The sequence below is a fragment of the Somniosus microcephalus genome, unplaced genomic scaffold, assembly GCF_052327205.1.
Source record: "Somniosus microcephalus isolate GS21.2 unplaced genomic scaffold, FLI_Smic_1.0 scaffold50, whole genome shotgun sequence".
Lineage (NCBI taxonomy): Eukaryota > Metazoa > Chordata > Chondrichthyes > Squaliformes > Somniosidae > Somniosus > Somniosus microcephalus.
In genome coordinates, this window is record NW_028225237.1 from 1,040,275 (window position 1) to 1,055,691 (window position 15,417).

Here is a 15,417-nt window from a genome sequence, read left to right on the forward strand (position 1 = left end):
CTGTAAATACCGACATCCCCGGGGACAGTGTGTAAAGCCTGGCACACCCACGGTGATACTCTGTAATTACTGACACACACCCGGCGAGACATTGTAAATACTGACACACTCCCGTGGATAATCTTTAAATTCTGACACACGCCCGGGGATACTCTGTAAATATTGACACACACCCGCGATTATCTTTAAATTCTGACACACCCCCGGGGATACTCTTTAATTTCGGACACAACCCCGGGGATTCTCTGTAAATACTGACACAGCCCCGGGATACACTGTAAATAATGACACACCCCCGGGAACACTCTGTAAATACTGGCACACTCCCGAGGATACACTATGAATACAGACGCACCACCGGGGATACTCTGTCAATACTGACACATCTCCGGGGACAATCTGTAAATAATGACACACCCCCGGCATTATTCTGTAAATACTGGCACACTCCCGGGGATACTCTGTAAATACAGACACACACCCGGGGATACTCTGTAAATACTGGCAGACCACCGGGGATACTCTAAATACTGACAAATCCCCGGGGATACTCTGTAATTACAGACAAACCACCGGTAACACTCTGTAAAGACTGGCGACCCCCCGGGGATACGATGTAAATACTGACATACCTACGTGCATACTCTGTAATACTGACAGCGCCCCGGGGATGCTCTGTAAATGCCCACACACCTCCGGGGATACTATGTAAATACTGACGCACCTCCGGGGATATTCTGTATACACTGACACACCCCCGGGGATACACTGTAAGTACTGACACACGCCCGGGGACTTTCTTTAAATACTGACAAACTCCGGGGATACACTGTTATTACTGACACACCCCCGGTGTTATTCTGTAAATATTGACACACTCCCATGCATACTCTGTAAATACTGGCACACCCCCAGTTATACTCTGTAAATTCTGACACACACCCGATGATTCTCTGTAAATACCGACACCCCCCGGGGACAGTGTGTAAACACTGGCACACCCCCGGTGATATTCTGTAATTACTGACACACACCCGGCGATACTCTGTAAATACTGACACACTCCCGTGGATACTCTTTATATTCTGACACATGCCCGGGGATACTCTGTAATAATGACACACACCCGCGGATAATCTTTAAATACTGACACATCCCTGGGGATACTCTTTAATTTCTGAGACAACACCGGGGACACTCTGTAAATACTGGCACACTCCCGACGATACACTATGAATACAGACGCACCACCGGGGATACTCTGTCAATACTGACACAACTCCGGGGACATTCTGTAAATAATGACCCACCCCCGGCGGCATTCTGTTAATACTGACACACTCCCAGGGACACTCTGTAAATACTGACACACCCCCGAGGATAATCTGTAAATACTGACAAACCTCCGGGGACATTCTGTAATACTGACACAACCCTGGGGATATTGTGTAAATATTGACACACCCCAGGAGATACTCAGTAAATACTGGCACACCCCCGGAGACACTTTGTAAAAACTGACACACCCCCGGGGATAATCTGTAAATACTGACACAACCCCGGGTCACTCTGTAAATACTGGCAAACCTCCGCGGATACTCTGTAAATACTGACATACTCCCCGGGTATACTCTGTAAATATTGACCCACCTCCCGGCATACACTGTAAATACTGACACACCTCCCGGGGATACTTTGTAAATATTGACACAACTCCCGGGATATTCTGTAAATACTGACACACCTCCCACTGATATTCTTTAAATACTGACACACCCCCGGGGATACTCTGTAAATACTGACACACCTCCAGGGATATTCTGAAAATACTGACACATCCCTGGGATTAATCTGCAAATACTGACACACCCCCGGGGGCACTCAGTAAATACTGACGCACCTCCGTGATTACGCTGTAAATACTGACACAACCCCAGGATTACTCTGTAAAAACTGATACACCTCCGGTGTTACTCTGTAAATACTGACACCCCCCCGGGGATACTCTGTAAATACTGACACATCCCCGGGGATACTCTGTAAATATGGACACACACCCGGGGATAATATTTAAATACTGACACACCTCCGGGGATACTGTTTAAATTCTGAAACACCCCCGTGGAAACTCTTTAATACTGACAGACCCACGGGGATACTCTGTAAATAACTACACATCCCCGGGGACACTCTGTAGATACTGACACACCCCCGAGGATACTCTGTGAATACTGAAACAATCCCTGGGGATAATGTGTAAATAATGACACACTCCCGGGGATACTCTGTAAATACTGAAACACCCCCAGGGCTACTCTGTAAATACTGACACACTTCTGCGATAATCTGTGGATACTGACACAGCCCCAGGGATACTCTTTTAATAGTAATACACCTCCGGGGAGACACTGTAATTAATGATACACCCCCGAGGATAATCTGTAAACTCTGACACACCTCCGGGGAAACTCTGTAATACTGACACTCCCCCAGGGATACTCTGTAAATACTGACAATATCCCGGCGTTGCTCTGCAAATACTGAGACACCCCCGGGGTTACTCTGTAAATACTGCCACACCCCCGGGGATACTCTGTAAATAATGAAACACCACCGGGGATACTCTGTAAATAGTGACACACACCCGGGGAGACTCTGCAAGTACTGACACACCCCCGGGGACAATCTGTAAATACTGACACACCCCCGGTTATATTCTGAAAATACTGACATGCCTCCGGGGAGACTCTCTAAATACAGGCACACGCGCGGGGATATTCCATAATTACTGACACAACCCCGGGTATACTCTGTAATACTGACACACCACCGGGGATACTCTGTAAATATTGATACTCCCCTGGTTACAATCTGTAAATACTGACACACACCCGGGGATACTCTGTAAATACTGGCACACAACCGGGGATACTATGTAAATACTGACACACCCCCGGGAATATTCTGTAAATACTGACACATTCCCGGGGACACTCTGTAAATACTGACACACACCCGGGGATACTTTTTAAAGACTGGCACACCCCCGGAGATACGAAGTAAATACTGACACACCTCCGGGTATAATCTTTAAATACAAACAAAACCCCGGGGATTATCTTTAAATACTGACACAACTCCGGGGACATTCTGTACATACTGACACAACCCTGGGGATATTGTGTAAATATTGACACACCCCCGGGGATACTCTGTAAACACTGACACACCCCCGGGGATAATCTGTTAATACTGACACACCCCCCATGATTCTCTGTAAATATCGACACCCCCCGGGGACAGTGTGTAAATACTGGCACACCCCCGGTGATACTCTGTAATTACTGACACACACGCGCCGATACTCTGTTAATACTGACACACTCCCGTGGATACTCTTTAAATCCTGACACACGCCCGGGGATACTCTGTAAATACTGACACACACCCTCGGATAAACCTGAAATACTGTCACAACCCCGGGGATACAGTTTAATTTCTGACACACCCCCGGGTATTCTCTGTAAATACTGACACACCCCCGGGATACTCTGTAAATAATGACACACCCCCGGGGACACTCTGCAAATACTGGCAGACCCCCGAGGATACATTATGAATACAGACGCAACACCGGGGATACTCTGTCAATGCTGACACAACTCCGGGGACATTCTGTAAATAATGACACACCCCCGGCAGTATTCTGTAAATACTGTCACACTCCCGGGGACAATCTGTAAACACTGACACACCCCCGAGGATACTCTGTAAATACTGACACACCTCCGGGGACATTCTGTAAATACTGTCACACCCCCGGGGATACTCTGTAAATACTGACATACTCCCCGGGGATACTCTGTAAATACTGACACACTCCCAGGTATATTCTGTAAATACTGACCCACCTCCCGGATAAACTGTAAACACCGACACACCTCCCAGGGATACTCTGTCATTGTTGACACAATTCCCAGGATATTATGTAAATACTGACACTCCTCGCGCTGATACCCTGAAAATCCGGACACACCCCCGGGGATACTCTGTAAATACTGACATACATCCAGGGAAACTCTGTAAATGCTGAAACACCCCCGCGGATATTCTGCATAATACTGACACGCACCCATGGATAATCTTTAAATACGGACACACCCCCGGGGATACTCTTTAAATTCTGACACACCCCCGGGGATATTCTGAAAATACTGACACACCCCCGGGGTTATTCTGGAAATACTGACACACACACGGTGATACTCTGTAAATTCTGACATACACCTCCAGGGAAACTCTGTAAATACTGACATACCTCCAGCGATACTCTGTAAATACTGACACACACCCGTGGATAATCTTTAAATACAGACACACCCCCGGGGATACTCTTTAAATTCTGACACACCCCCGGGGATACTCTGTAAATACTGACACACCACCGGGATACGCTGTAAATAATGACACACCTCCGGGGTTTCTCGGTATATACTGACACACCCCCGGGGATACGCTGCAAATATTGACACACCCCCGTGGATACTCTGTAAATACGGACACAGACCCGGGGCTGATATTTGAATACTGACACCCCACCGGGGATACTCTTTAAATTCTGACACCCCCCTGTGGATACTCTGTAACTATGGACACACCAACGGGGATACTCTGTAAATAATTACACACCCCCGGGGACACTCTGTAAATACTGGCACATCACCGAGGATACTCTGTGAATACTGAAACAATCCCCGAGGATAATGTGTAAATAATGACACACTCCCGGGGATACTCTGTAAATACTGACACACCCCAAGGGATACTCTGTAAATACTGACACACTTCTGGGATAATCTGTGGATACTGACACAGCCCCAGGGATACTCTGTAAATACTGACACACTCCCGGGGTTGCTCTGTAAATACTGAGACACCCCCAGGGTTACTCTGTAAAAACTGGCACACCCCCGGGGATACTCTGTAAATAATGAAACACCACCGGGGATACTCTGTAAATACTGACACACTCCCGGGGATACTCTGTAAATACTGATACACCCCCGGGGATACTCTGTAAATACTGACACACTCCCAGGGATATTCTGTATTATACTGACACCCCCCCGGGGATACTCTGTAAATACTGACACAATCCCGGGTTTGCTCTGTAAATACTGAGACACCCCCGGGGTTAATCTGTAAATACTGACACACTCCCGGGGATAATCTGAAAATACTGACAGACCCCCGTGAATACTCCGTAAATACTGACAAACCCATGGGGACAATCTGCAAATACAGACACACCCCCGGGGATACTCTGAAAATACTGACACACCTCCGGGGAGACTCTCTAAATACAGACACACGCCTGGGGATACTCCGTAATTACTGACACAAACCCGGGTATAAACTGCAAACACTGGCACACCCCTGGTATCAATCTGTAAATACTGACACACACCTGGGGATACTCTGCAAATACTGGCACACCACCTGGGATACTCTGTAAATACTGATACACCCCTGGTTACAATTTGTAAATACAGACACACAACCGGGGATACTCTGTAAAGACTGGCACCCCCCCGGGGATACGATGTAAATATTGACACACCTCCGGGTATAATCTGTAAATACAGACACACCCCCGGGGATACTCTGTAAATACTGACAAACCCACGGGGACAATCTGCAAATACAGACACACCCCCGGGGATACTCTGAAAATACTGACACACCTCCGGGGAGACTCTCTAAATACAGACACACGCCTGGGGATACTCCGCAATTACTGACACAAACCCGGGTATAAACTGCAAACACTGGCACACCCCTGGTATCAATCTGTAAATACTGACACACACCTGGGGATAATCTGCAAATACTGGCACACCACCTGGGATACTCTGTAAATACTGAAACACCCCTGGTTACAATCTGTAAATACAGACACACAACCGGGGATACTCTGTAAAGACTGGCACCCACCCCGGGGATACGATGTAAATATTGACACACCTCCGGGTTTAATCTGTAAATACAGACACACCCCCGGGGATACTCTGTAAATACTGACACACCTCCGGGGACATTCTTTACATGCTGACACAGCCCTGGGGATATTGTGTAAATATTGACACACCCCCGGGAATACTGTGTAAAAACTGACACCACACCGGGGATACTCTGTAAATACTGACACACCCCCGGAGACACTCTGTAAATACTGGCACACCCCCAGGGATACTCTGTAAATACTGACACAATCCCCAGGGATAATCGGTAAACACTGACACACCCCCTGGTATAATCTGTAAACACTGACACAACCCCGGGGACACTCTGTAAATACTGGCACACCCCGGGGATACTCTGTAAATACTGACACAATCCCCGGGGATACTCTGTAAATACTGACACCCTCCCTGGGATACTCTGTACATACTGATACACCTCCCGGCATAAACTGTAAATACTGACACTCCTAACCGAGGATACTCTGTAAATATTGACACAACCCCCGGGCATTCTCTGTAAATACTGAGACACCCCCGGGGATACTCTGTAAATACTGACACACCATCCGGGATACTCTAAATACTGACCCACCCCCGGGGACACTCTGTAAATACTGACGCACCTCCGGGGATATTCTGTATACACTGACACACCCCCGGGGATACACTGTAAGTACTGACACACGCCCGGGGACTTTCTTTAAATACTGACAAACTCCGGGGATACACTGTTATTACTGACACACCCCCGGTGTTATTCTGTAAATACTGACACACTCCCATGCATACTCTGTAAATACTGGCACATTCCCAGTTATACTCTGTAAATTCTGACACACACCCGATGATTCTCTGTAAATACCGACACCCCCCGGGGACAGTGTGTAAACACTGGCACACCCCCTGTGATATTCTGTAATTACTGACACACACCCGGCGATACTCTGTAAATACTGACACATTCCCGTGGATACTCTTTATATTCTGACACATGCCCGGGGATACTCTGTAATAATGACACACACCCGCGGATAATCTTTAAATACTGACACATCCCTGGGGATACTCTTTAATTTCTGACACACCCCCGGGGACACTCTGTAAATACTGGCACACTCCCGACGATACACTATGAATACAGACGCACCACCGAGGATACTCTGTCAATACTGACACAACTCCGGGGACATTCTGTAAATAATGACACACCCCCGGCGGTATTCTGTTACAACTGACACACTCCCAGGGACACTCTGTAAATACTGACACACCCCCGAGGATAATCTGTAAATACTGACAAACCTCCGGGGACATTCTGTAATACTGACACAACCCTGGGGATATTGTGTAAATATTGACACACCCCAGGAGATACTCAGTAAATACTTGCACACCCCCGGAGATACTTTGTAAATACTGACACACCCCCGGGGATAATCTGTAAATACTGACACAACCCCAGGTCACTCTGTAAATACTGGCAAACCTCCGCGGATACTCTGTAAATACTGACATACTCCCCGGGTATACTCTGTAAATATTGACCCACCTCCCGGCATACACTGTAAATACTGACACACCTCCCGGGGATACTTTGTAAATATTGACACAACTCCCGGGATATTCTGTAAATACTGACACACCTCCCACTGATACTCTTTAAATACTGACACACCCCCGGGGATACTCTGTAAATACTGACACACATCCAGGGATATTCTGTAAATACTGACACCTCCCTGGGATTAATCTGCAAATACTGACACACCCCCGGGGGCACTCAGTAAATACTGACGCACCTCCGTGGTTACTCTGTAAATACTGACACCCCCCCGGGGATACGCTGTAAATACTGACACATCCCCGGGGATACTCTGTAAATATGGACACACACCCGGGGATAATATTTAAATACTGACACACCCCCGGGGATACTGTTTAAATTCTGACACACACCCGTGGAAACTCTTTAATACTGACAGACCCACGGGGATACTCTGTAAATAACTACACATCCCCGGGGACACTCTGTAGATACTGACACACCCCCGAGGATAATCTGTGAATACTGAAACAATCCCTGGGGATAATGTGTAAATAATGACACACTCCCGGGGATACTCTGTAAATACTGAAACACCCCCAGGGCTACTCTGTAAATACTGACACACTTCAGCGATAATCTGTGGATACTGACACAGCCCCAGGGATACTCCTTTAACAGTAACACACCTCCGGGGACACACTGTAATTAATGATACACCCCCGAGGATAATCTGTAAACTCTGACACACCTCCGGGGAAACTCTGTAATACTGACACTCCCCCAGGGATACTCTGTAAATACTGACATTATCCCGGCGTTGCTCTGCAAATACTGAGACACCCCCGGGGTTACTCTGTAAATACTGCCACACCCCCGGGGATACTCTGTAAATAATGAAACACCACCGGGGATACTCTGTAAATAGTGACACACACCCGGGGAGACTCTGCAAGTACTGACACACCCCCGGGGACAATCTGTAAATACTGACACACCCCCGGTTATATTCTGAAAATACTGACATGCCTCCGGGGGAGACTCTCTAAATACAGGCACACGCCCGGGGATATTCCATAATTATTGACACAACCCCGGGTATACTCTGTAATACTGACACACCACCGGGGTTACTCTGTAAATATTGATACTCCCCTGGTTACAATCTGTAAATACTGACACACACCCGGGGATACTCTGTAAATACTGGCACACAACCGGGGATACTATGTAAATACTGACACACCCCCGGGAATATTCTGTAAATACTGACACATTCCCGGGGACACTCTGTAAATACTGACACACCCCCAGAGATACGAAGTAAATACTGACACACCTCCGGGTATAATCTTTAAATACAAACACAACCCCGGGGATTATCTTTAAATGCTGACACAACTCCGTGGACATTCTGTACATACTGACACAACCCTGGGGATATTGTGTAAATATTGACACACCCCCGGGGATACTCTGTAAACACTGACACACCCTCGGGGATAATCTGTTAATACTGACACACCCCCCATGATTCTCTGTAAATATCGACACCCCCCGGGGACAGTGTGTAAATACTGGCACACCCCCGGTGATACTCTGTAATTACTGACACACACGCGGCGATACTCTGTTAATACTGACACACTCCCGTGGATACTCTTTAAATCCTGACACACGCCCGGGGATACTCTGTAAATACTGACACACACCCTCGGATAAACTTGAAATACTGTCACAACCCCGGGGATACAGTTTAATTTCTGACACACCCCCGGGTATTCTCTGTAAATACTGACACACCCCCGGGATACTCTGTAAATAATGACACACCCCCGGGGACACTCTGCAAATACTGGCAGACCCCCGAGGATACATTATGAATACAGACGCAACACCGGGGATACTCTGTCAATGCTGACACAACTCCGGGGACATTCTGTAAATAATGGCACACCCCCGGCAGTATTCTGTAAATACTGTCACACTCCCGGGGACAATCTGTAAACACTGACACACCCCCGAGGATACTCTGTAAATACTGACACACCTCCGGGGACATTCTGTAAATACTGTCACACCCCCGGGGATACTCTGTAAATACTGACATACTCCCCGGGGATACTCTGTAAATACTGACACACTCCCAGGTATATTCTGTAAATACTGACCCACCTCCCGGATAAACTGTAAACACCGACACACCTCCCAGGAATACTCTGTCATTGTTGACACAATTCCCAGGTTATTATGTAAATACTGACACTCCTCGCGCTGATACCCTGAAAATTCGGACACACCCCCGGGGATACTCTGTAAATACTGACATACATCCAGGGAAACTCTGTAAATGCTGAAACACCGCCGCGGATATTCTGCATAATACTGACACGCACCCATGGATAATATTTAAATACGGACACACCCCCGGGGATACTCTTTAAATTCTGACACACCCCCTGGGATACTCTGAAAATACTGACAAACCCCCGGGATTATTCTGTAAATACTGACACACACACGGTGATACTCTGTAAATTCTGACACACCACTGGTGATACTCTGTAAATACAGACACCCCCCGGGGACAGTGTGTAAATACTGGCACACACCCGGTGATACTCTGTAAATTCTGACATACACCTCCAGGGAAACTCTGTAAATACTGACACACCTCCAACGATACTCTGTAAATACTGACACACACCCGTGGATAATCTTTAAATACAGACACACCCCCGGGGATACTCTTTAAATTCTGACACACCCCCGGGGATACTCTGTAAATACTGACACACCACCGGGATACTCTGTAAATAAAGACACACCTCCGGGGTTTCTCGGTATATACTGACACACCCCCGGGGATACGCTGCAAATACTGACACACCCCCGGGGATACTCTGTAAATACGGACACAGACCCGGGGCTGATATTTGAATACTGACACCCCACCGGGGATACTCTTTAAATTCTGACACCCCCGCGTGGATACTCTGTAACTACTGACACACCAACGGGGATACTCTGTAAATAATTACACACCCCCGGGGACACTCTGTAAATACTGGCACATCACCGAGGATACTCTGTGAATACTGAAACAATCCCCGAGGATAATGTGTAAATAATGACACACTCCCGGGGATACTCTGTAAATACTGACACACCCCAAGGGATACTCTGTAAATACTGACACACTTCTGGGATAATCTGTGGATACTGACACAGCCCCAGGGATACTCTGTAAATACTGACACACTCCCGGGGTTGCTCTGTAAATACTGAGACACCCCCAGGGTTACTCTGTAAATACTGGCACACCCCCGGGGATACTCTGTAAATAATGAAACATCACCGGGGATACTCTGTAAATACTGACACACTCCCGGGGTTACTCTGTAAATACTGATACACCCCCGGGGATATTCTGTAAATACTGACACACTCCCAGGGATATTCTGTATTATACTGACACCCACCCCGGGGATATTCTGTAAATACTGACACAATCCCGGGTTTGCTCTGTAAATACTGAGACACCCCCGGGGTTAATCTGTAAATACTGACACACTCCCGGGGATAATCTGTAAGTACTGACAGACCCCCGTGGATACTCCGTAAATACTGACAAACCCACGGGGACAACCTGCAAATACAGACACACCCCCGGGGATACTCTGAAAATACTGACACACCTCCGGAGAGACTCTCTAAATACAGACACACGCCTGGGGATACTCCGTAATTATTGACACAAACCCGGGTATAAACTGCAAACACTGGCACACCCCTGGTATCAATCTGTAAATACTGACACACACCTGGGGATACTCTGCAAATACTGGCACACCACCTGGGATACTCTGTAAATACTGATACACCCCTGGTTACAATCTGGAAATACAGACACACAACCGGGGATACTCTGTAAAGACTGGCACCCCCCCGGGGATACGATGTAAATATTGACACACCTCCGGGTATAATCTGTAAATACAGACACACCCCCGGGGATACTCTGTAAATACTGACACACCTCCGGGGACATACTTTACATACTGACACAGCCCTGGGGATATTGTGTAAATATTGACACACCCCCGGGGATACTGTGTAAAAACTGACACCACACCGGGGATACTCTGTAAATACTGACACTCCCCCGGAGACACTCTGTAAATACTGGCACACCCCCAGGGATACTCTGTAAATACTGACACAATCCCCAGGGATAATCGGTAAACACTGACACACCCCCTGGTATAATCTGTAAACACTGACACAACCCCGGGGACACTCTGTAAATACTGGCACACCCCGGGGATACTCTGTAAATACTGACACAATCCCCGGGGATACTCTGTAAATACTGACACCCTCCCTGGGATACTCTGTACATACTGATACACCTCCCGGCATAAACTGTAAATACTGACACTCCTAACCGAGGATACTCTGTAAATATTGACACAACCCCCGGGCATTCTCTGTAAATACTGAGACACCCCCGGGGATACTCTGTAAATATTGACACACCTTCGGGGATACTCTAAATACTGACCCACCCCCGGGGATACTCTGTAATTACAGACACACCCCCGGTAATACTCTGTAAAGACTGACACCCCACCGGGGATACGATGTAAATACTGACACACCTTCACGTATACTCTGTAATAATGACAGCCCCCCGGGTATGCTCTGTAAATACCCACACCCTCCGAGGCACTCTGTAAATACTGACACACCCCCGGGGGCACTCTGTAAATAATGACACACGTCTGGTGGTATTCTGTAAATACTGACACACTCCCAGGGATACTCTGCAAATACTGACACACCCCCGGGGACACTCTGTAAATACTGACGCTCCTCCGGGGATACTCTGTATATACAAAGACACTCCCGGGGATACATTGTAAATAATGACACACCTCCGGGGTTACTCAGTATATACTGACACACCCCCGGGGATACGCTGCAAATACTGACACACCCCCGGGGATACTCTGTAAATACGGACACAGACCCGGGGCTGATATTTGAATACTGACACCCCACCGGGGATACTCTTTAAATTCTGGCACCCCCCCGTGGATACTCTGTAACTACAGACACACCAACGGGGATACGCTGTAAATAATTACACACCCCCGGGGACACTCTGTAAATACTGGCACATCACCGAGGATACTCTGTGAATACTGAAACAATCCCCGAGGATAATGTGTAAATAATGACACACTCCCGGGGATACTCTGTAAATACTGACACACCCCAAGGGATACTCTGTAAATACTGACACACTTCTGGGATTATCTGTGGATACTGACACAGCCCCAGGGATACTCTGTAAATAAAGACACACTCCCGGGGTTGCTCTGTAAATACTGAGACACCCCCAGGGTTACTCTGTAAATACTGGCACACCCCCGGGGATACTCTGTAAATAATGAAACACCACCGGGGATACTCTGTAAATACTGACACACTCCCGGGGATACTCTGTAAATACTGATACACCCCCGGGGATACTCTGTAAATACTGACACACTCCCATGGATATTCTGTATTATACTGACACCCCCCCCGTGGATACTCTGTAAATACTGACACAATCCAAGGTTTGCTCTGTAAATACTGAGACACCCCCGGGGTTAATCTGTAAATACTGACACACTCCCGGGGATAATCTGTAAATACTGACAGACCCCCGTGGATACTCCGTAAATACTGACAAACCCACGGGGACAATCTGCAAATACAGACACACCCCCGGGGATACTCTGAAAATACTGACACACCTCCGGAGAGACTCTCTAAATACAGACACACGCCTGGGGATACTCCGTAATTATTGACAGAAACCCGGGTATAAACTGCAAACACTGGCACACCCCTGGTATCAATCTGTAAATACTGACACACACCTGGGGATACTCTGCAAATACTGGCACACCACCTGGGATACTCTGTAAATACTGTTACACCCCTGGTTACAATCTGTAAATACAGACACACAACCGGGGATACTCTGTAAAGACTGGCACCCCCCCGGGGATACGATGTAAATATTGACACACCTCCGGGTATAATCTGTAAATACAGACACACCCCCGGGGATACTCTGTAAATACTGACAAACCCACGGGGACAATCTGAAAATACAGACACACCCCCGTGGATACTCTGAAAATACTGACACACCTCCGGGGAGACTCTCTAAATACAGACACACGCCTGGGGATACTCCGTAATTACTGACACAAACCCGGGTATAAACTGCAAATACTGGCACACCCCTGGTATCAATCTGTAAATACTGACACACACCTGGGGATAATCTGCAAACTGTGGCACACCACCTGGGATACTCTGTAAATGCTGATAGACCCCTGGTTACAATCTGTAAATACAGACACACAACCGGGGATACTCTGTAAAGACTGGCACCTCCCCGGGGATACGATGTAAATATTGACACACCTCCGGGTATAATCTGTAAATACAGACACACCCCCGGGGATACTCTGTAAATACTGACACACCTCCGGGGACATTCTTTACATACTGACACAGCCCTGGGGATATTGTGTAAATATTGACACACCCCCGGGGATACTCTGTAAAAACTGACACCCCACCGGGGATACTCTGTAAATACTGACACACCCCCGGAGACACTCTGTAAATACTGGCACACCCCCAGGGATTCTCTGTAAATACTGACACAATCCCCAGGGATAATCGGTAAACACTGACACACACCCTGGTATAATCTGTAAACACTGACACAACCCCGGGGACACTCTGTAAATACTGGCACACCCCGGGGATACTCTGTAAATACTGACACAATCCCCGGGGATACTCTGTAAATACTGACACCCTCCCTGGGATACTCTGTACATACTGATACACCTCCCGGCATAAACTGTAAATACTGACACTCCTAACCGAGGATACTCTGTAAATATTGACACAACCCCCGGGCATTCTCTGTAAATACTGAGACACCCCCGGGGATACTCTGTAAATACTGACACACCATCGGGGATACTCTAAATACTGACCCACCCCCGGGGATACTCTGTAATTACAGACACCCCCCCGGTAATACTCTGTAAAGACTGACACCCCACCGGGGATACGATGTAAATACTGACACACCTTCAGGTATACTCTGTAATACTGACAGCCCCCCGGGTATGCTCTGTAAATACCCACACCCTCTGGGGCACTCTGTAAATACTGACACACTCCTGGGGGCACTCTGTAAATAATGACACACGTCTGGTGGTATTCTGTAAATCATGACACACTCCCAGGGATACTCTGCAAATACTGACACACCCCCGGGGACACTCTGTAAATACTGACGCTCCTCCGGGGATACTCTGTATATACTGAGACACTCCCGGGGATACATTGTAAATACTGACACACGCCCGGGGACTTTCTTTAAATACTGACAAGCCCTGGGGATACACTGTTATTACTGACACACCCCCGGTGTTACTCTGTAAATACTGACATACCCCCGTGCATACTCTGTAAATACTGGCACACCCCCGGTTATGCTCTGTAAATTCTGACACACCCCCGATGATTCTCTGTAAATACCGACATCCCCGGGGACAGTGTGTAAAGACTGGCACACCCCCGGTGATACTCTGTAATTACTGACACACACCCGGCGAGACTCTGTAAATACTGACACACTCCCGTGGATAATCTTTAAATTCTGACACACGCCCGGGGATACTCTGTAAATATTGACACACACCCGCGATTATCTTTAAATTCTGACACACCCCCGGGGATACTCTTTAATTTCGGACACAACCA